The following is a 23,464-nucleotide window of genomic DNA, read 5'->3' as shown; positions in this document are numbered from 1 at the left end:
TGAGTCACATTTAGAATGAAGTTTCAGACGCACAACGGGTGAATAAGAAAAAGTAGTTGTTTTTATTCAGTAATAAGTCAGTTTTACATGAATAAAAACTTGAGTATTTTTTCTCAAACTTACAAATTCACGTAAAGCTGAACGCATTAAATATTTTTATATTTGAAAAAATCAATATTATTCAAAGATTTTTTAAAAAATAAATAAAATACTAATCTTAAAGTCATTTTTTGAAAATTTGGTGAAAGCCTCTCCTGATTTCTTTCTTTTTTAAATAGTAAATTACAGGGTTTACACACGAGTTAACTTGCATAAGGAAGATTGCTCCGAAATAAAATATTTGATGTGCCAAGTTACTATACATTTTTTCGTTTAAATTTGCCAATTCTAGTATCATCCAAATGTTTAAAGGGAAAATTGATACAAAATAACACACGATTAAAAGTAATACGGACTTAGCAAGTTTTATATGTTTTATTTTTCTTCCTGATTTTAAGAAATTGTAATGACGTTTTATCTCGACAACTGCTGTTTCATGACTGTTCGAATTTTCGCAAGAGGAGGAGTTATCGCTACTAGCAACGTTTTGATTTATTTGATGACGTGAAAGATTTCTTTCTTTTTTCCGAACATCCATCGTAATTAAAAAATAGAATACGATTAAAGCCAGTAATGGCAGAGTATAGACAGCGACACGTAAAACGACAAATGTCGTCATATTAAACTGCCGAGCAATTGGTATTATTCCAGGAATAAACCATGATAATAAAATAAAAGTAATAGCTTTTTTTTTCGTCATGTATTTATTGTAGTTATGTAGCTTGGTTAGTAACAAATACCGATCATATGCAACTAATGCTAAACTTGACAATGAGGAGCCAACCAGCAAAATTAGAAAGTAACTACGAATGGTATGGGTTAAACAGTTTTCTAATAACATGAGATCGAAAACTTGAACTGCTGTAATTGAACCAAGGATTATTCCAACAAAAAGGTCAGCAGTTGCAAGCGAAAGTAAAATATGGTAAGATATAGATCTTTTCTTCATGCGAGCTATAATCACCAACACAAGCATGTTAGTAACTGTTGCTACAACTGTTGCAACACAAAGAACGATCCCCAAGATTGTCAAATTTGATAAATGATTTAATTTTATTCGCCAACATATCATTTTTGAGTAGTTTTGTTTTAAATTTTTTAGATTTTGACTATTTGTTTCAATTTTTACAAAAAGTAAATTAAACAAAATAATTATTATTATGCTTTTAACATTCTGTGCAATTGTTTAATTGCCTCTACAATTGTTTAATTGCCTCTACAATTGTTTAATTGCCTCTACAATTGTTTAATTGCCTCTACAATTGTACAATTGTTTTCTACAATTACCTCAATTGTACAATTGCCTCTACAATTGTTTATTAGGCTCTGCAAGTGTTTGACTTTGCAAGTATAAATTACATATTTTTTTTTTATGATGCTCACAATACTTTTGAAAATTGAAAATTTGTACTTTCAATAAGATTACTTATAATTAGTTTCTTTTCTAGTTCAAGAATAAAATATCTAATAATTGAAGAGCTTAATGCTAAAAGTACTTAAGTCACAAAGTAAATGTTTTAAGAAAATCTTTTTTGATCAAAGATATAACAGGTTAAAAAAAGTTAAAAATTTAAAATTTCTGATCAAAGTAGATTTTCTCAAAAAATTTATTTTGTGACTACTTTTAGCACTAAGCTTTTCAATTGTTCACATTTAACTAGTGACAAGTCAAGTTTTATTTATAACTTAATAACATATATAATAAAATAATAACATATATGATAAAACATAATAGATTATAATAATATTTAGTTATGATTTTAAAATAATCTTTTTTTGGTAAAATTAAATTTATTTTTCAGCCAGACAATACTAAATTTCACAACGTATATTATTATTGGCTTTGAAAAAGACTAAAATATTCATGAAGACCTTACCTGAGATCTGTAACTACGCGATTAAATTTAGTTTATGAACTAAAAATGATTTTATAAGCAATTTATAAATAATGAATAAATGTTGCATAATAAATAAATGTTGCATTGTTTCTTCCTTTATTTTAACTAAAAGTAGTTTGAGATAAGAAGACAATGTATTTATTATTATTTTTTATATTTATTATTATTTTTTGTAGCTGTTGAGCAATCTTTTTATTGAGTCTTTATTGTATCTTTTTTTTTTTTTTTGAGTCATAATTGGATCTCATTATTTGCTAATTTCATGAACCGCAACACCTTAATATACGCAAACATTTAAAGGGTTTTTTTTTTCCTATTAACTCTAATCTATTGGAAAGTGATCGAAAAATTATTATCGACACAAAATTTATATTATTTATCTGATTACTTTCCTTTTATCTCCTGTTTTCCTGTTTATTTGTAAAACATGTAAACAGTCTTTTGATCTTCAAAAGATTATGTATTTTTAAACTTCGCATATTTTCAAAATTTATTGCGAAGAAATTATTATAACAACAAAATAAAAATTCAAAATAAAATATTAGACTAAACTATAAAACGCTTTTGCTGATGAAAAAACCCAAGGTGGTTGTTGGGAACCTTACGCAGAACCTCCTTTTTTGTTTAAAAAAAGTTATTACAAAGATAAAGCGATTTTTCACAACCAGATGGGATCAATTATGACTTTGTAATTTTATACATAAGTTACATAACTCTGATGTTACCAAAATTGTTCTTCATTTTGCATTGTTTGATTAAAATGTTTTCAAGTTTTGCTACGTTATTCAATTAAATTACAGAAATTATATTGTTCGAAAACTAGAAGCGTAACTAGAAACAGTTATATATTTAAGAACTTATTAGAATTTTAGAGTTTTGTGGGTAAAAATGTAAAAGTAAGAAAAAACTTGAATAAATAAAAGCTAAATAGAAGATAAAAAGTTTTGTTCAAAATACTTTTCTACGTTTTACATTTTCTTATTTTCTATTTTCTATATTTGATTTGCTGTGGATTTTTATCGATTTTTTTCTCTTTAGATTTTATTTTTATTATGATTTATAATTTCATATTTCACATTTTCTTCTGTTTTTATTTTTTCTTGGTTTATAGCTTAGATCTAGTTTATTCGTATTTAACCTTTAACACTGGGTATGAAAGCCAGGCTAATAGTTCTGGAGAGATTGATGTTTGGATTGTTAGGGGTGGTATTACTGAAATCCAGAGAGCAAATTAAAACTTATACTAATTCGTTTACTTTATCCTAATATATTCTTTATAAATAAAAATTACGAATTGTAGATGCAACCTAACAGTTAAAAACTTTTTTGCTCTAGCCTAAATACCTTAAAAATTTGTCTTAAATACTTTATTGCAACAAATCTCACGCAGTAAAGAGAGTGCTTGAACGCACTCATATCACGCGGTAAAGAGAGTGCTTTATTGCAACAAATCTCACGCGGTAAAGAGAGTGCTTTAACGCACTCATATCACGGGGTAAAGAGAGTGCTTTAATGCACTCATATCTTTAAATTTTAACTTTTATGTGTTTTTACTTGTTTTTAAAATGCAGTTCTATATTGACTTTTACTTTTAACATATTAATTGTAATAACGAAAACTAAAATTGAAAAGACGAAATAATTCTTTAATCAAATGTTTAAATTTTAACTATAAATTGTAAGTAAGAATATATGATTTTGATAAAAATCATATATTAGTCTAAAAGATTGTTCTATTCATCTAAAATCTATTAAGGCATTTAAAACTGTTTTGTAAGGATTAAGAAAGGCGGGAAGTGGGAGTCCGAGTCCCAACTACTAAGCTATTATCTTGTTTGAGCCAAACTTTCCTTTATCCTTGATATTAAACCTTGATATCAAACTAGTAAACTAGAAAACTTGAAAAATATCTTAAATACGTTAACTAGTAAAAAAAATTCCGTTGCAAAAGAATAAACTTATATGTAGAAATAAAGTTATTATAAAAAGAAAAAAGAGTGAATAGTTTAGCATAATAATAGCGTAGTATACAATTATTATATACTGTTAGACGAAAACAAATTTCTCCGGTTTTTTACAAACGTTATAGATTTATTAATTACAATCAAATGCCCGATCTGCACTGATTTGTTGTTCGAAAGTTCCGGAATAAACATTTGCGTATAAACAGGTATTCGATGGTGCATAACATGATGTTAACAACTCATTAATTCCAGTTCTTCTAGTTTCTTTCAATCAAGTATTCTCTGCATCTAGTCGACCATTTTATTTCTTTTTTTAGTATTCATATTTATAGTGTTAAAAAACAAACTCTTTGTTTTTACAACGAAACCACCAAAATGACGTCACTCTCTTTTTCTAAGTCTCAAGTCTGAGAAAAAGAGAGTGACGTCATTTTGGTGGTCAAGTCAAATTTTTACTGTTCTTTTACTTTTAAAACTAACATTAAAACCTTTGACTTGCAAAATATAACAGTCTAAATGAACCTTTGCTAAAAAGCAATAAAAACTATTTAGTTCACACTAATTCTTATTGCCATACGAATTGCATGGCTACATTCACAACTTTCCAATATAGTTCTAACATTACATTTTTACCTTTTTCTTAACATTTTCACCCCTGAGCTCATCAAATTTCTTTTATTTATTATTATTTTTTTTATTTAGGTTCCTCAAGAAGTCCTTACGGTCTTATCACAGAGCACCGTGGATGAGCATTAAATTGGAAGTTCACGCCTCATTCCTATCCGATATCGCAAAACTTGCCCAGAGGTGGGGTTTGAACCAGGGATCCTTTGTTTCTGAGGCAAGCGTGCTACCACTTCGCCACGGTTGCTGCTTTTTCTAGCACTCGATTTTTAATATCAATTTTACTTTTGTAACTAGACATAAGAATTTTTAAAATATTTTTCCAAAATTATCAGCTTCTTTGGTTAACAATGTTGTTGTACTCCTTTGGTAAGGAATAATCTAGCTAAGATCAGCTCATTTGGGAAACAATGTTGTTGTACTTTAAAAGACAACTTTAATAATATTTCAATGCAGTTTAAATTTTAAATATCGATAGATTAAACAATTAAAACTTATTTCAAATACAAGCTACATGAAGATAAATTTAAATTGGTCAAGCTTTATTTAGTTTGAAAGCTCCAACAAGGCGCTAATTATGCGCATTTTTTAATTATGCACATTTGATTTTTAAATTCTGACTTTATTTGGTTAAAAAAAAAACAACTTTTTTACACCTTTTTGCATTTTAATTTAATAATAACAAAAAATCCTTCAAATAAATATGCTGAAGTAACAACATTTGGTTACAAAAAAACAATAATTCAACAAACAATTCAACAGACTTGAAAAACAGTAGATTAAAAAAGCTGCAGCTATTGACAAAATTAAATCAGCATTTTATGAAGTTAAAAAATTAAAAAAAAAAAAGCAAGATTGCAAAAAAACTGAATAACTCCGTTGAAGAACTCACAGACAACGATGAATAGTTAATATAAACCATCACAAATAGAACATTTAAACAACAGTGTCTGTTTGAATTATTAAAAAAAAATTGTGAAAAAGAAATAATAATAAAGTTGGACAAAAAAATACTTTTCAAACCTTCCACCAATGTAAAATAGAATCTGTTTGTTTCATGCAGATCATCTACTGATTGGAGATGATATCACAAATATTTACAGGATGTCTTTCAAACAGATAAAAATAAAAAAACTATTTTTTTTAAGACTCCGTTCTGCATTTTTGCGCAAATAATTGCTTGATTTATGTAGTTAAAATTGCAGAGTGGAATTACTCTAATAATTGTAGGCGATAATAAAATTTGAGTTTTTTTAAAGTATTTATTGTATTTATTGTTCGTGTTTCAGAGTTATATAGTTGAGAGAGGGTTGTAACCACAAATATTGTAGCCTCCTCAACCATAGCCTTCTCAGCCTTAGGGAAGTGAACTAACATACAAAATATATATATATCTACTGTGAAGCTATAAAATGGGAAGAAATATACAAATACTGTTTTAATGTGAACGTACATTTATTTCATGAAGATCAACTAAACTTGAACAACTTTTTTTATAAATTCGCTTTTGATAAAAACTATAAACCTCTTTTTTCATTTACTTCATTCTTCATTTAGTTCTACATTTGGATTGAATTTAAGACAATTTGGATAGAATTTAACAAGGAAGTACACGCCTTATTACCTACCAATCCATTGGTAAGGAATGAGGTTTGAATTACCTGGTTAAGTGTTGTTTACTCAATGCTCTGTGATAAGACCGTTAGAACTTCAGGAAGGAGATGAATAACTAAAAAAAGCAACAGCTTAACAAATCATTGAAATGATGCATATATGGTTAGATCTAGAATCAAATATGCTAGAATATTTTATTCGATTCAGGATATTTCATTTCTGGATATAGAATATCCTAAGTAGGAAATGAGAGATTTGTAGCCAGCAAGAAGATGACAGCTAAGAAGTATACAGTTTTGCTTTCAGGCCTTCAATAGCCAATAGACCCAGGATATTTTTGTTCCTCCCCATCTCTTAGCCTATTAAAGATTTATAATTGACATTTTGTATAGTAAACCATCCCAATGGGCACAGTACGTTTTTAAAACGTTCTTTGGACGTTTTTATTAGGTTTAAACCTTATAAAAACGTCTAAAAAACGTTTAAAAAACGTTTTAAAAACGTACCGTGCCTACTGGGATATAGCGACTTTGAACTTATTATAAAGAATACTCTAACTACTAATAAAGGATTAGGAGCAACAGGATATAAAAAGATTCTATTAAATTAATCGTGAACCAAAATTGTAACAAAAATAATGACAATGTGATTATTTTGTTGTTATAAATAAAACAACTTAATACTGTTTTATAAAACAAAAATATGACTACAAATATGCTTGAATAATACTTTTCAACTTTCCAAAATAATCGCTAACTATATACATCGTCGCTGGAAAAAAATCATAAGTAAAAGTTTTAATTTTAAATATTATTACTTTATTATAGCAATATTACTTGTTTTTACTACTTCTTTGGGTATCATTTGAGAAGTTCCTCATTTGCCAGGTGGTGAAATAAAGGTAATTCTATAAGCAGCATACTCACTAGCAATATTAAAACCTTTATCAGTCATAATTGATGAATAAGGAGGGAATTTAGGAAGGTAGCCACAATCCAATGTTATTGCTTTATCTGACATTCTTCCAGTATATGTTTCTGTAACAAAATTTATGAAAGAACTAGAGGTAACTGATACAAGGAACTTTATTATATTGTGGTGCTTGTATTCAGACCATGTTGTACTTTGTAGTTCTAAATGTTTTAGTGTTTCTATAAAATATTCCTAACAGACTTGATTATCTTTAAAACAGACTTGGATTATCTTTAAAATAATCAGGGAGATTCAAACGAACTTTTTCTTCATCTGGAAACTAAACAAATGATTTAACGTATTGTGATATGCCTTTTATCAAAGATTTAAACATTTCAAATCAATACAAAGAAAAACATTGAATCTACCAACAATGTCATTGCTTTACGATCCAAGGCGTAATTTCAACAGAACAGGTAATATTCATCTTTTGAACATACTTTTCTGTATCTACTACTTTTTTTCGGCTGAAATTAAAACAATAATGTACAATTGGTTTTATAAGGTCATGGAGATTGTTAAAAATTTCACTGAAGGAATGTTTGAGCAAAAGTTACACTTTTTATCAATTGTAAATAATTGTTTGTAGACTTTGTTTTGAAGATTATTTTTGACTTTGTTTTTAATTATAATTACCTGAATTTGTAATTTTCTGTTTTGAAAAAAAAGATAATGATTTAATTTTTGTAATTTGCCAATATAAGTTTTTTTTAGGTTACTTATAAAAAACAACTCATTAAGATTAGAAAGTGGATTAATATAACTTTCGTTTTCATCTACTACTTTTACAACTACTGATACTGGTTCAATCATAAAGTCAATATTTTTTTGGACTGAAGTTGACACTGAGTAATAAGGAACTAGAACATGGCTGTTTAACAAAAAAAGTGTCTAAATTTTGATCTACAAAATATGGTATTACAGTATGTAGTGGAGTTTATATTTGGTTTGTATTTTTTAAGTAAAGGCTGTGTGGAGTCAGTATTTATTGTACTATTTCAATTTGAGGCACAAAATAGCAATTTTATGTCTAGAATTGTATCCAAGTTTTTCAGCGGGAAAAGGATTTTTTAATGTAGGCTTTTTATAATAATGTTATGTATTTGCCAGTTAGTAAAAAAATTTTTACAATCGTAGTTAATAAAATAAAAATTTACATGAAAGGGCTAGAAGAAGACAAAATTAGTCTTATCATTAAGCCCCAATTATATATCTTTATATATAGAAGCTAAAGCAAAATTTTAGCATACAAACTTGTTACATTTTTAAGTAATTTTAGAAAGCGTGTTAACTTCGCATAGCTTTTTTCTGGCGTATTAACTTTGAGAAGCTAACACGCCAGCTAAAATTACTTATTAATGTGACAAGTTTGTATGCCAAAATTTTACTTTTTCTTCCATAATGAAACCTTTTTCCGACGGAAATTTCCGTTTTCCAAAATTTATTTTAAAATGTGAAAAATTTCCGTTCAATTTTGTTAAATGGGTACTTTCCGTACTACACCGCATTAAACATTGCATTTACTACTAAAGTAACAAACAATATAATATACAAGAACTTATAGAAAATCATTTCCTTTAGGATTGTAAAACAATCTAAGATACCAACGGCAAAAACTTACTTTATCATTAAAGCGTTTTCCGATTATAACTTGCCGTAGCAACGCAAGTTTTGATTCTCTGAGAATCAAAATTAAAAAAAAATATGTTTTCAAAACTAATCACCTCGCATTACATAGAACTTTATAGTTTTCAAATAAAGTGGGGTAGCCCTAGGGACATGGAGGCCCTTGGTACACGAACTTCCCATACACCCTAATTCTAGTCCTCTGTCTAGATCTTTAAGAGGTTTATTATTCAGAAATAAAAATCAATTTTATAATGATAAAATAAGAACTGAACTACAAATTAATTTTAACTGATCATTAACTTCGTATATCTTAGACAAGCTTTTTTTTATAAGTTAAAAATGTTTTTGTAAAAATATAAATATCTTAAGAATTTCATATCAGATTCGAATCAAAAACATTAGGTAACGAAACTCTGAGCAAAATTTGTTTGTCTTATTTATATTAAAACATTAAATACACCCTGCTTATATAGATACGAAGATTAGAAAAAAAAAGTTATAGCTTCTCAAGCTCCAGTTATGGAATCTGTTAAAAAAATATAAAGTAAAAGAGTTTACAAAGTTTTCATTATCAGAGACAAATAAAAGAGAGTAATAAATGAAATAAAAATCCTGTGAAATCAGGGAAAAACGATTACACACAAAAATGATTGCATCATTTTATCAAAAGTGATTAAATTGTACTTGTTAACATAATACAATTTATTCCCTTGAGTATGTAACATGAATTAAAATCAATAAAATCTTTTGGAAAAGTTTAATAAGACATCAAGATCTGCAATAAAACCAGCTAATATAGAAATTTTAATAATAGTAGTATTGTTATTTTAATAGTTGTGGTATTACTATTTTAGTAGTAGTATTGTTATTTTAGTAATAGTAGTCATGTCCGTACCAAACGGGGGAGGAGGCAGCAGGAGACATTTAGCCCTCCAACAATTTTTCAAATAAATAATTTTGAAAAAATTGACAGAGAAAATGAAAAAAAAAAAAATTAAGGTCCCTAAAACTATTTCGGGGCTCCTTAATCCAGCATCCCAGTGAAAAAGCGCACATGGGATACGCGTGGATTTTTTCCATATGTAACCCATGTGGGGATTATTATTTTGTCCCATGTGGGTTTCATATGGTAAATCCCACATGGATTCCATATGGTAAATCCCATATGGGATACGCGTGGGTTTTTACCATATGTAACCCATATGGGGATTATTATTTTGTCCCATGTGGGTTTCATATGGTAAATCCCACATGGGTTTTATGTGGTAAATCCTACATGGGATATAGGTGGAAAATACTACATGTTATAGATCTTAAATGCCACATATTTTAATCCAAATGGTATAAAAGTAGTCAATACTAGACAAATGAAAGTCCGAATGCTTCTATGATAATTTTTAAAATTCTTTTAATTTAAAAATTACTTAAATAGTAATTTAAAATTAATCATCGAAGCTTTCAGAGAGGCTTAACTTAATCTGGTAATTGCTACTTTATCCCATTTGGTATTCAAAATGTGTAGCATTTTTGATCTTTTACATGTGATGTTTTTCACCTATAACCTATGTGGGATTTACCATAAACTATTATGACGAAATTTTATAAAATTAAAAAACGTGTTGCAAAATGAATTTATTTTAAAATAAATGCTATTAATCAATACATCCAAGATGAATATTAAAAAAATTATTTTTTCTTTTGCGATTTACACGCCGTTTTTTGTGATTGAATTAATTAAATCGCTTCGGCTTGCATAATACCAAGGTTTTTAGTATCTTCTAACTTTCTTCAAACATTTTCTAAAAAAAAAATATAAATACAAATATATATAAATATATATATATATATATATATATATATATATATATATATATATATATATATATATATATATATATATATATATATATATATATATATATATATATATATATATATAAAGAGAGAGAGAGAGAGAGAGAGAGAGAGAGAGAGAGAGAAAAAGAGAGCAATTTTAATAAGGAACCTTATTAGTCGAGCAATTTTAATTATTAGCCAGGTTGAAGTCATTAATGACTACAATATTTCACAAATAATTATTTCCTAATTTATTACTTACAATGACTAACGTATTATGGGTAATTGAACACATATTATGCGTAATGAGCTTGAACCCATGAGGAGAATCCTGAAAAAAAAGTGATCACTTAGGATAAGTAGTTAAACAAAAAAACAAAAACAAAAATGTAAAAACCTACTTTTTCAATGATGTAGACGTTGGGTGCAATAGCCACTGGATGCAAAAGTATCTTTACTTTTTCGTCACACACACGGCCTTCTATAATAACAGGCCTTGACATCGCGAAATGCCGTAAAAACTGAAGGCCGATTAAACTTTCACTTTTACTTATATTTATATATTTTTATATTAGGTAGGGTGTAATGGCAGTCTATGTTTTCTAATAATAATCTCTAGTAAAGACGGAAATATAAAAAGAAAACCAAAAAGTTGTTAAAAGATAATCATATTTTTCCTATTTCAAATTTCATTAAGAATATTTATGTAATATTAAATAGTATCAATAACAAGCAGAACCATAACAAAGTATATATTTATATATTAAAAAGATAACTGTATTTTTAATTTTTTTTTGCTAAAAATGGTAACAATAAAAATCACCAACAATAAAAAACACCAACAAAAGTTGATTCAAGCAAAAAAAAAGTTTTATCAATATATCTCAACAGGGTAAATATTTACAAATCCAAACATATTGAAAGACATATAGGCTAATGAGAAAATAAAAAACATAACAAGTAAATAGCATAATAAATTACAAAACTAATTTTCACATAAATTATGATAGCTTTAGTATTTTGGGAGTGGTAATTAGTGAGTAATTCTTTAGCAGAATATTAGAATATACTCTGCATTGTTTTTTTGTGATTTTAAATTAATATTTAGCAGCAATGAACTAAAACTGAGTAACACAAAATGTTCTGTATAAAGGGTCAGTAGCACCTTGAAAAAAAAAAGCAAAATATTGACCATTAGAAAAGAGCATCAGAAGGAATTTCAAGCCCGCCTCTGTTTAGGCTATACAGATAACTTCCATATTTATAATAATAATTGGTAGAATCATCATAAATTTTTATTTCGCTTTTTTGCACATAGCCAGCTATGTAAACTATAGCCACTAATGTAGATTTATTAACTGAGCTTTCAAGATCATGTATATTATCCAGAAGTTCTTTTTCATCAGTAGAAATATCTCTAAAACATATGTCACAAGTATGACCATCGATACCATCAACAGGAATGTCAAGTTGTAATATCAACTTAGTAAGTTGAATATTAATTTTTTCAATTACAGATTTAGCGTTTATAAAGTAAGTACCTCCAGATCCCTGTCAAAGCTTAGAAAAAGCTTTTTCAAGTAGATCTGTTGAAGACCAACCTAATAAGACATACTTTGCTCCATTACTCAACAAAGTTTCTACAAGATCAATAAAGCCATAACTCGTAGCAGTTGTAACTGTTGATCACCAACTGAGTGGATTTCTTCGCATAATTCATTTCTAAACCGAATGCCAGCACCAGGTGCTTTGACATTAACAACATTCGAAAAAAAATTATTTTTCAATAAATACAGCAGTACCTTCAAATGCTTTATTTTCGATCTCTTGATGCGTTCTTAATGCAGCTAGTGTTTCTTTGCAAAAAACAGACAAACAAAACTTTACAGATTGTCTCTCTATTGGTTTTGGATAAACTGATTTAGCTGTAAGTTAAGAGAGTTTAAAAAGACTATTGCACTCAGTTTTATATATAGTTTCTAAATCACTCCACTTAGCCAAAGCCAGTTCTTTATTGTTCAAAAGTTGAAGTTCCCCAGTCTTTTTTGTCAACCAATTGTTTCATATAGATTTTAGTAGATGCACATAATCATACAATAAATATATACCTGATGTTGTTAACCATGGTTTACTAACAACTGTTTTAAACATTCCAAAAAATCTTTGATTTACACGGTTACCATCAGTAATTATTACCAGTGTCTTACTATTTTCAATATTATTTATTGTATAGATAATTTGTTGACATTGAGCAAACTGAAATTCAGAGGAAAGATTTGCAACAGGTTGAGCTCTTCATATAAATTCTGGACCTCCAAAAAGACATTTAATCATAAATGATAAATTTGTTTTAGCTAACTTTTCAGGGTAGTTTACTGCTTGACCAAACAAAGCACCTCTTTGGTAAATTAATGAAGCTTTGACATAGACCTCATCAATTAGTAGTATGGAAATTCTTTTTAAAGGATTTAAATTCATAAAAATACTATTTATGAAACTTAGGTCCTCCATTGAGCTTATTTTTAAAGTCAATCGTGTTAAAGTCCTTATACTTGGCAACTTGTAGTCAATACACAAACAATCAAATAAACTTCGTTGTAGTTGTAATTGATATTGTAGTTGTAGTTGTATAAATTGATATTTTTGTTGTAGTTGAGATAGTTCGACTTGCAAAGAGATACACAGCATTTCAAAGGCATTTTTAAGGCATTTAAAAAAACTAATCATTAGTTTGACAATATTATTACCTTACAATGTTAACGCCTTGAAACTTACAACGTTATCGTCTTGAAGTTGCGCTATCTAATTTATAAACCAATCAAATTTTAAAGATTAATTAAAAAAGCGCGAACACAAACTTTTGTCTAATGTTAAAAGATGAAAATGTAAACACAGTATTAGGGATTGGCCTTCAGATTAACAAATTTGTTGCGCGATGTCAAGGCCTGTTATTATAGAAGGCCGCGGTCACACATAATATAATATTCTGAAACTAATAAACAAAAATCTAAATTTCTATAAGTAAATTTATTCTTTGATCATTGCCTTTATATCCTATCTTATTTTCATATCATAATTTATTATGGTATTATTTATATAACATATCACAACAATATTATTAAATTTGTGATGTTCAAATATCATATGAACATTCTCTAACATGTTCATATGTTATTTGAATATAGTTCTTGAGTATATTATCTGCAAACAATTGACTGATGCAAGTTCAAATGTTGTCAAAAACCAAGCATGCATGCATGGGACACTGCAGTGTCCCACAAAGAAATGCTGGTTTGAAAGTCAAATTTTCTTTAATAAAAAAATATTAAAATAGGGGGGAGATAAGTTTCTGTAACTTTTTTTATGCTCCAAAACTTTTAACTTTAGATATAATAAGGTCCTTATGACTTAAGGGACTTACAAACTACATTAAGGAACAAAAACAGGATATTAACAGAAACTTTTCAATTTTTAATCTGGAGTACCACAGTGTAATTGGGAATAAAGTCGCTGGGTCCAGTATTCATAGTAATATGATCTAAAGTAATATATAAATTAAATAAAATGCTTTAAAATGCATGCAGTTATACATATAACTCCTGATAGTTAACTATATGTATAACTAGTTATACATAAAATTTATTATATAAACTTATTTTTTAAGGTTATGCTTGAACAAATTAGTACCAATTAATTCAAATTCAAGATTTAGTTCAAGTTCAAGTTCTTATTTGTTCATTGTTTTTTCACTATTTTATATTTATTTGTTCAAATTTGTTAACTAGTACTAATTCTTACTACAGTAAGAATATTTATCATTGTTGAACGTAATTTTATTAGTAACTTAATTTTACTTTCAACATATTTTGACAACACCCTTTACATTTTAAATGATGACAGCTTTACTTTTCTATTGATGTTAAATTTATTACGTTTCAATAACTCAGATTGAATATTACTGAATTATTGTAAGCTTTGTAAGAATTTGTTGTATATCAAATGGTGTTGTAAATAAAGTAAAAATTATATATATATATATATATATATATATATATATATAAATATATATATATATATATATATATATATATATATATATATATATATATATATATATAGTATTTAGGCTATGGGATCATGATGCCAGTAGATAGAGGGGCAGTGTGAGTTTAACAATAATTAACAATGGGAGGGAATGTTGAGACCAAAATAATGTTAATTAAAAAATTGAATTAAAAAAAAAAGTAAAACAATTTATGCTAGCTATGAGCAGGTTTTAGAGGTATTTACACCAACAATATGGTCTAAAAACTTCTTGCTTTTGTTGCTTAAAACTGTAGAGGATCATAGGAAAAACAATTTAAATTCAGAAATTAGCTTGCTTATCTGAAAGAACAATTTGTGTTTTTTTTTTTTACTTTTAGTACTGTTGAGAATAAATGTATAATTGAACCAGAAAAAAATTGATGGTATATGCATTTTTTATATTATATTAACAATTTAGATATACCATAATATGATAACAAAAACTGACATCATTTTCAATGGGAGATGGCAATAAATTGACTGAGTTTGATAAAGGGTAAAGGTGTTCAATAAACCGGGTCATCATCTGACATCATTATGCATAGATGATCCTAAGATTTAGGTAAAATAAGTAATCAATTTGCCATATTTCTCTTTAGAAAGTGTAAGAAAAAAGCATTGTTATGCTGAGAACCTACCTATTGAGCAAGCTTTGACCACCTATTTTATAAATTTGAGAGACAGAAGTGGAAGTGCGAATCGCAAAAGAACTAATAACAATGCTCTTAATTGATTTTAACTTTGTAGATTAACATTAATATAGTATTTAGAAATAATAAATGAAGTTTACATGATTTTTATAATTTGTATTTATTTCTTGTATTTTATTTGTATATTTGTATTTAATTATCAGTTGTCAGTCTCTATTTTATAAAATGAATTAAAAAACTATTTATTTATAGTATAATATTAATACATAAATACTAGTTTCCTAATGCTATTATCATCACAATGTTAATGGTATTCGTTTTAAAGTGAAATTCTGTATCAATTTTATTGTTTTAATGTTGTGCATATATATATATATATATATATATATATATATATATATATATATATATATATATATATATATATATATATATATATATATATACATATATATATATATATATATACATATATATATATATATATATATATATATATATATATATATATATATATATATATATATATATATATATATATATATATATATATATTATTTTTACTTTATTTAAAACACCATTTGATATACAACAAACCCCTACAAAGCTTACAATAATTCAGTTATGATACAATCTGAGTTATTAAAACGTAATAAATTTAACATCAATAGAAAAGTAAAGCTGTCATCATTTAAAATGTAAAGGGTGTTGTAAAATGTAAAATATGTTGAAAATAAAATTAACAAATAAAATCACATTCAACAATGATAAACATTCTTACTGTAGTAAGAAATAGTACTAATTAACAAATTTGAACAAATAAATATAAAATTAACAAAAACAATGAATAAATAAGAACTTTAACTTGAACTTTAACTAAATCTTAAATTTGAATTAATTGGTATTAATTTGTTCAAGCATAACCTTAAAAAATAAGTTTTTATAACAAATTATATGTATAACTAGTTATACATATAGTTAACTATCAGGAGTTATATGTATAACTATATCAGGAGTTATATGTATAACTATATGCATTTTAAAGCATACTATTTTATTTAAACATTACTTTAGATTATATTACTTTGAAAACTGGACCCAGAGGCTTTATTCCCAATAACACTGTGGTACTCCAGATTAAAAATTGAAAAGTTTCTGTTAATATCCTGTTTTTGTTCCTCAATGTAGTTTGTAAGTTCTTTAAGTCATAAGGACCTTATTATATCTAAAGTTAAAAGTTTTGGAGCATAAAAAAAGTTACAGAAACTAATCTCCCCAACCACCACCACCCTATTTTTTTCTTTTTTAACAAAGAAAATTGGGAATTCTTTGACTTTCAAACCTGCATTTCTTTGTGGGACACTGTAGTGTCCCATGCATGCATGCTTGGTTTTTGACAACATTTGAACATTCATCAGTTAATTGTTTGCAGATAATATACTCAAGATCTATATTCGAATAACTATTATATTATCCTAATAATACGTCTATTTGCACAAATCTTAATCTTATTTCTTTAAAGAAAGATAAACATTATTCGTGGCTTTTACATACTTGCTTGCCATTCTCTATATTAATATAAAATATTTTTACACAGTATAAACGTAACGCAAAGCAATGTTGATTTAAAAATTTTATTTAGTTTTTTTTAAAAAGTTTTTTTTTTAGTTTCCAGCTTTCAAATTAATTCCCATGCAAATACCACATGAAACCCACGTGGGATTTCCCATGTGTGTAAATACCATATGGTTCCCACATGTAACCCATGTGGGATTACCCACATGGGTTTAAGGTAACAAATTTCCATACGGATACCACATGGGAAAATCCGTCCCACGTAAATCCCATCAATCCCACACGGAACCCACGCGGAACCCATGTGGGACGCGGTTTTATTTTTCACTGGGATTGCCCCTCTAAATATAATTTTTGTTCCTACGGGCCTGGTAGTGTTGTTATTTCAGTAGTAGTAGTATTGTTATTTTAGTAGTAGTAGTAGTAGTAGTAGTAGTAGTAGTAGTAGTAGTAGTAGTAGTAGTAGTAGTATTGTTATTCTATCTCTTGCACTATGAATTTTAGAATTCACCTTAATAAAAATAACACCTTGGACAGACATGTCTAAGTTTTTAAAACTAATAATAGATCTACAAAAAACAAAACAAAAAAAAACACCATGATCATGATACGCAAGTATTGCAACCACTATGAATAAAGACAACAATTGTCGTTGTCGTTTCAAGACTAATCAATATTTATTTGATGCATTTTTCATTTTTTTAAATTTAGTTTGGTAATAAATTAATCCAAATCAATATTTTTTTTTTGTCTCATTGTATACCTAATATTCCTTGAAACTACTCTCGCAAAGTACAGACGTTGGTATTTGTAAAAGTTTATATTTATCTGGGATTGCATCTTTATACTGGATTCATATATGTAGCTCAAAAAGATCTTTTGGCTAAACAACTTTCAACAAAGGTTTTTTTTAATAAGTTGTTAGGTTTTTTTTTATTTTGTTTTATTTTAAGGTAATGTGAGTTACTGACATTAACATTGTTATTTCTAATTTTGAACTTTTTAAGTCTAGTTCAGAAATTGTATTGAGTCAATTAGTTGAGGAATTGTCTTGAGAACTTATTATGGAATAAATAAAATAACTAAAACATTTAAATAGTTAAAAAAATTATTACATTAAATTTAAAAGTGTTTTCAATGCATCTAATTTATTAAAAACTCGGTTTCCAAGCGATTTCTTTCTTTAATGGAATTTATGGTCTCTTGCATTTATTTACATGTTGTGTCTTAGGTAGTAATCGACCGAAATTCGGTTCGGTTCATTTTCCGGCCACAACTATGACCGATTTTTTCGGCGCCTGTTCCGGTTCCGGTATTATTTAAGATTTCGGTTTCGGCCGGAATTTCGGTTCAAAATGCTACCGAAAATAGATATCTTCAAGCTTTATTAAGCTTTATCATTTTCATAAAATAATTTAAAACCAAATTTTTTAAATTAAATGATAAGCTTGAGAATTAACGGAAATAAGATTTTGCTTTGTTTGAAAACGAAATAACTTTCTTATTTAATAAAATATTCATATCTTGTAAAGTTTTTTTTATCGTTATTATTTGAAAGATAATATTGTTGTTATGAGTATAACTTTTACATAAATAGATATATATATATATTACAATTAATTAAAAAAATCTAACTTTTATCCTAATTTTATATAATCTATAAAGTGTTAAATTATTATTGTTTCTCTTCAATCAACTCTTTTTTAAGTTTAGCGCAACAGTTTTTAATTGCATTCACGCGAGAATTTAACTTGGAAAACCATGTCCTATTGGACAACTACTTGTTGAAATCGTTAATATTTGTCCAAAGAGAGCATATTGTTAATTATTGTCCAAAGGGAATTTTTGTGTAGCAATTATTACAATAAATATTGGAAATGCAAAAAACTTGTCAATTATATTTTTAACACTCGTATTTGACGCAAACCAGCAACATTGAAAAACCGTCTTATATTTCATTCTAATAAAATGAATTCAAAATGAAAAACAAGTTTAGGATGGAAATACTTCGTAATTGAAGCCAACAATCTAAGAATAGTTCAGTGCAAAATAAGTAACAGCAAAGTTTCAAGAGGATCAGACGACCCCAAAAAATAAGAGTTATATGGACTAACGTCACACCTGAAGAATCGTCATCATGACATCAAACTTACTCCAGAAAGTTTAGGAAATCCAAAAGCCAACGAAGAAGCTGAATTGAAATTAAACAAGAGAAAGACAGTTCCAATCTTCAATATACGATCAAAAAAACAAAGAATTGAGATTTTAAAATATACAATTCCAAAATGGGTTCAAGCTTCTTCAAAAATTGACTCTAATTCTGAAAAAGCCAAAAAATTTCACAACTCAATATTTCAAATGATGGTTCTTAACCTCCAACCGTGGTCTATTGTCAATGAAGCTGGGTTTTTGATGTGAAAATAGTTCTTTTTTGATTACTACAGTCTTACTACAGTTGGAGTTATTCACTTAAACGAAAGAAACAGAATTCGTTCAGAAAATTTGAAAAAACTTCTTTTTTTGTCGAGAAAATCTTCCAGTTCTTGGATTCTGTTATTAGTTATTTTTATACTTTAAAAAAAAACAATGTATATATATATATATATATACACATATATATATATATATATATATACATATATATATATATATATATATATATATATATATATATATATATATATATATATATATATATATATATATATATATATATATATATATATATATATATATATATATATATATATATAGAACATATAAAATATATATATAACAGAAAATAAACCAGGACAAGGAATCGAAACCGGATTCGAAAATCAATAATATATATGTATATATATATATGTATATATATATATATATATATATATATATATATATTTTAAATAATAAATAAATAATTTTTTTTACAATTTTTTTTTACTTACAGTGTTAAGAAAGTTCTTCTAATTTATAACGCAATCAAAATGTCTGTAACAAATGATTTTAAATCGTTTAGTTGTAATTTTTCAGCATCTGATGAAAAATTTGATCCAGATATTAATTATTTCAATGACATTACGGATTGTTCTTATTACTATCTTAACAAATTAGAAGAATTTTTTTATAATTATACAAAAAGCAATAAGTTTGATCAACTAACAATTCTTCATATAAATATTAGAAGCCTAAACCGCAATTTTGAAAATCTTCTCAATTTGTTACAAGAAACCAACAATTTTTTTAATATAATTTGTTTAACCGAAAGCTGGATAACTGAAAAAGATTTAAAAACTACTTCAAATTTTATTCTTCCTTACTTTGATTTAATTTCTCAAGAAAGACTTATCAATAAACGCGGTGGAGGAGTTCTTATTTATGTAAAGAAAAATATTGGGCATTATATTAGGAATGATTTGAGTGTTTCTGACGGCGACAAAGAAATTTTAACTATTGAAATTCTAAACAATCAATCACAAAACATTTTACTGAGCTGTTGCTATAGGCCCCCAAATGGTGTGGCCGAGAACATGAGCATGTATTTTGAAGAAAACCTTTTCAAAATAGGCATTGTTGAAAAAAAAAGAATTTTATTCTTTTTATTTCAATATGGGGATTTCAATATGAATTGCTTCCATTACTTTACGAACATTAAAGTTAAAAATTTTTATGATTCTATTTTTGAAATGGGAGCCATTCCTTTAATAAATCGCCCTACCAGAGTAACTCCTAAATCGGCTACTCTAATTGATAACATTCTAACAACTGATATTTTTAACAGTGACTTAAATAAAGGTATTTTAAAAACAGACATATCTGACCATTTTCCTATCTTTTTTATCATAAACTTCAACTCTAAAATTATGACCAAAACTAACATAAAAGTTAAATTACGCAACTTTAACCAAAAAAATGTTGAGCAATTTAAAACACAATTATCATTACTTCATTGGAAGAACATCGACTTTAGTGATAACGCAAACAAAATTTACGATGATTTTTTTAATACATTTTACTCAGTTTATGATGCCAATTTTCCTTTACATGAAAAAATATTAAATCAAAAAAACATTAATTCTCCCTGGATTACCAAAGGTTTTAAAAAATCATCAAAAGTTAAGCAGAAATTATACATAAAATATCTAAAAAACAAATCATTCGCCAATGAGAAAATATACAAAGACTACAAAAATCTTTTTGAAAAAGTTCGAAAAAACTTAAAAAAACATTACTATTCTAAAATTCTCAATAAAGCCAAAAATACTTGTAAACGCTCCTGGGAAATAATAAAAGAAATTATCGGTAAATCAAAACCGTGCTCAGGTTCCCTGCCACACATGATCAAAGTAGATAACAATAATATAAGTAATTCTCAAACAATAGCTCACGAATTTAACAAATTCTTTGTTGAAATTGGCCCTAAACTATCTAAATTAATTCCTAACACTGAAACATCATTTAAAGATTTTCTAGTACCGATGGATAATTGCATTCACTCGGGTGAGTTATCTAAAGAGTTACTATTTGATGAGTTCGAAAAAGCCTTTAAAATACTAAAAAAAAATAAAGCAGTTGGACCGGACGAAATCAATGGTAACTTAATTTTAGATTGCTTTGAACAATTAAAATATATTCTTTTTAAAGTCTTTAAATCATCAATCGAACAAGGAGTCTTTCCTGATCAATTGAAAATTGCTAAAGTTATTCCACTATTTAAAGGTGATGACAAATCTGACATTAGTAATTACCGGCCTATCTCTATCTTATCTATATTTTCAAAAATACTAGAAAGAATCATGTTCAATAGAGTATTTAATTATTTTAGTTTAAATAATTTATTATACAACAATCAGTTTGGCTTTAAGAAGAATAACTCAACCGAGCATGCAATTATTCAGTTGGTACGTGAGATTTCCAATTCTTTTGAAAAATCTCAATTTACATTAGGAATTTTTATCGATCTTTCAAAAGCATTTGATACTGTGGATCATGATATTTTACTTTATAAACTTAATTATTACGGAATAAATGAAAGAGTTAGTAAATGGTTTCAAAGTTATTTATCCAACAGAAAACAATTTGTTTCTTGTAATGATCTTAATCATACACAGTTTTTAAATGTTTCCTGTGGTGTTCCGCAAGGTTCCATCTTAGGCCCTCTTTTGTTCTTAATATAGGGGAACATGGGGTAAGATGACGAATGGGGCAAGATGACAACCTACAGTTATCTCTTAAGCAAAACTAAATATAACAGTTGACTTTAGCTGAAAGGGAAGTAGTTTAGTTTTACTAGATTTATCAATGGTTTCTTTTTAAATATTATTTTTGTGACGAAAGTTAAGTATTAAAAAGTTTTTCCGACATTGAGAAAAAAACTTTTTATCCTCGTTTTACTTGATTTATTACATCGCTACATCAACAGCTAAAGGTAAGCGAGAAATTTTTATTTAATTTGATGAAAATGGAAGCCATACAAGAAGTATTAGGCTATGATAATTTGATTATGTACTGATTCTGATTCACTTTAAAGATTGTATTAGCCTGGGGCAAGATGACCGGGGCAAGATGGCTTGTCCGTAATCTATATTAAACGGAAGTTTACTTGTACTGTTTGCTATTCTTGTATTGTTCAGTCATTATTTTATTACGAAATACAATATTTGTTTGATAATAGTTTTATTTTGTTGCGTTGGAGTTTGCTACAAACTGATTACTAGGTTGTTATTGTTTTTTTTTTGCATTGACCAATATAAATGTATAATTTATTAGTTTTAAAAGTTACACCTTTATTTGTATTACTTTTTTAATAAAAAAGAATTTGTGATGATGGTTTTTGAGGCATTTATAGCTTCATAGAGTTTTCTTTTCTTAAAGTTTTAAACTTTGTTAACTCAAATCGTCATCTTGCCCCGTATGCGGGGCAAAATGACCATTTGAGTCAACATCGTTTAATGAGTTTTTCCTTAGCTATTTTCTACTTTTAGAGTGATTTTTTGATACATCAGTGACGCGGAATGATTTTTTATCACTTTTAAATCAAGTTTTAATTTTTGGGACAGATATTGACTAAGATACAGACGTTTTTCGAAACGTTCGTCATCTTGCCCCATGTTCCCCTATATTAACGACTTGCATAAAGCATCAAATCTTCTAAGTATTATGTTTGCTGATGACATAAACTTATTTCTATCTAACAGTGACATCTACCTACTATTCTCCGTTATGAACAAAGAACTTCAAAACATATCTAAATGGTTTAAAAGTAACATATTAACATTAAATGTAAACAAAACAAAATGGATTTTTTTCCACCCGCTCTCCAAAAAACGTTCTCTACCCTAAAATTTACCAAAAATTTTTATTGACCATAATGAAATAAAAAGAGATTCTGTAACTAAATACCTGGGGGTTTTCATTGACGAGAACATCACATGGAAACATCATATTAACTATGTCTGCTCGAAAGTTTCAAAAAGTATTGGAATTCTATATAAGGCGCGTACTCATTTAGATAAAAATAATTTAACTAAACTTTA

The 23,464-nt window shown here is 27.1% G+C and overlaps 1 long non-coding RNA gene across 1 annotated transcript; it reads right to left on the bottom strand.

The window, feature by feature from the left end:
- Positions 1–10,420: 10,420 nt before the first annotated feature.
- On the bottom strand, positions 10,421–14,166 carry LOC136092118 (uncharacterized). Its single transcript, XR_010644203.1, has 3 exons — positions 11,037–14,166; positions 10,898–10,966; positions 10,421–10,598 (listed from the first exon to the last, which is right to left on the bottom strand). It is a non-coding gene; the product is annotated as an uncharacterized LOC136092118 (long non-coding RNA).
- Positions 14,167–23,464: the final 9,298 nt, after the last annotated feature.

This window comes from Hydra vulgaris, chromosome 15 (assembly GCF_038396675.1).
Source record: "Hydra vulgaris chromosome 15, alternate assembly HydraT2T_AEP".
Classification (NCBI taxonomy): Eukaryota; Metazoa; Cnidaria; class Hydrozoa; order Anthoathecata; family Hydridae; genus Hydra; species Hydra vulgaris.
Note: the sequence above shows the minus strand (reverse complement) of the source record. Positions and strands in the feature narration are given on the sequence as shown.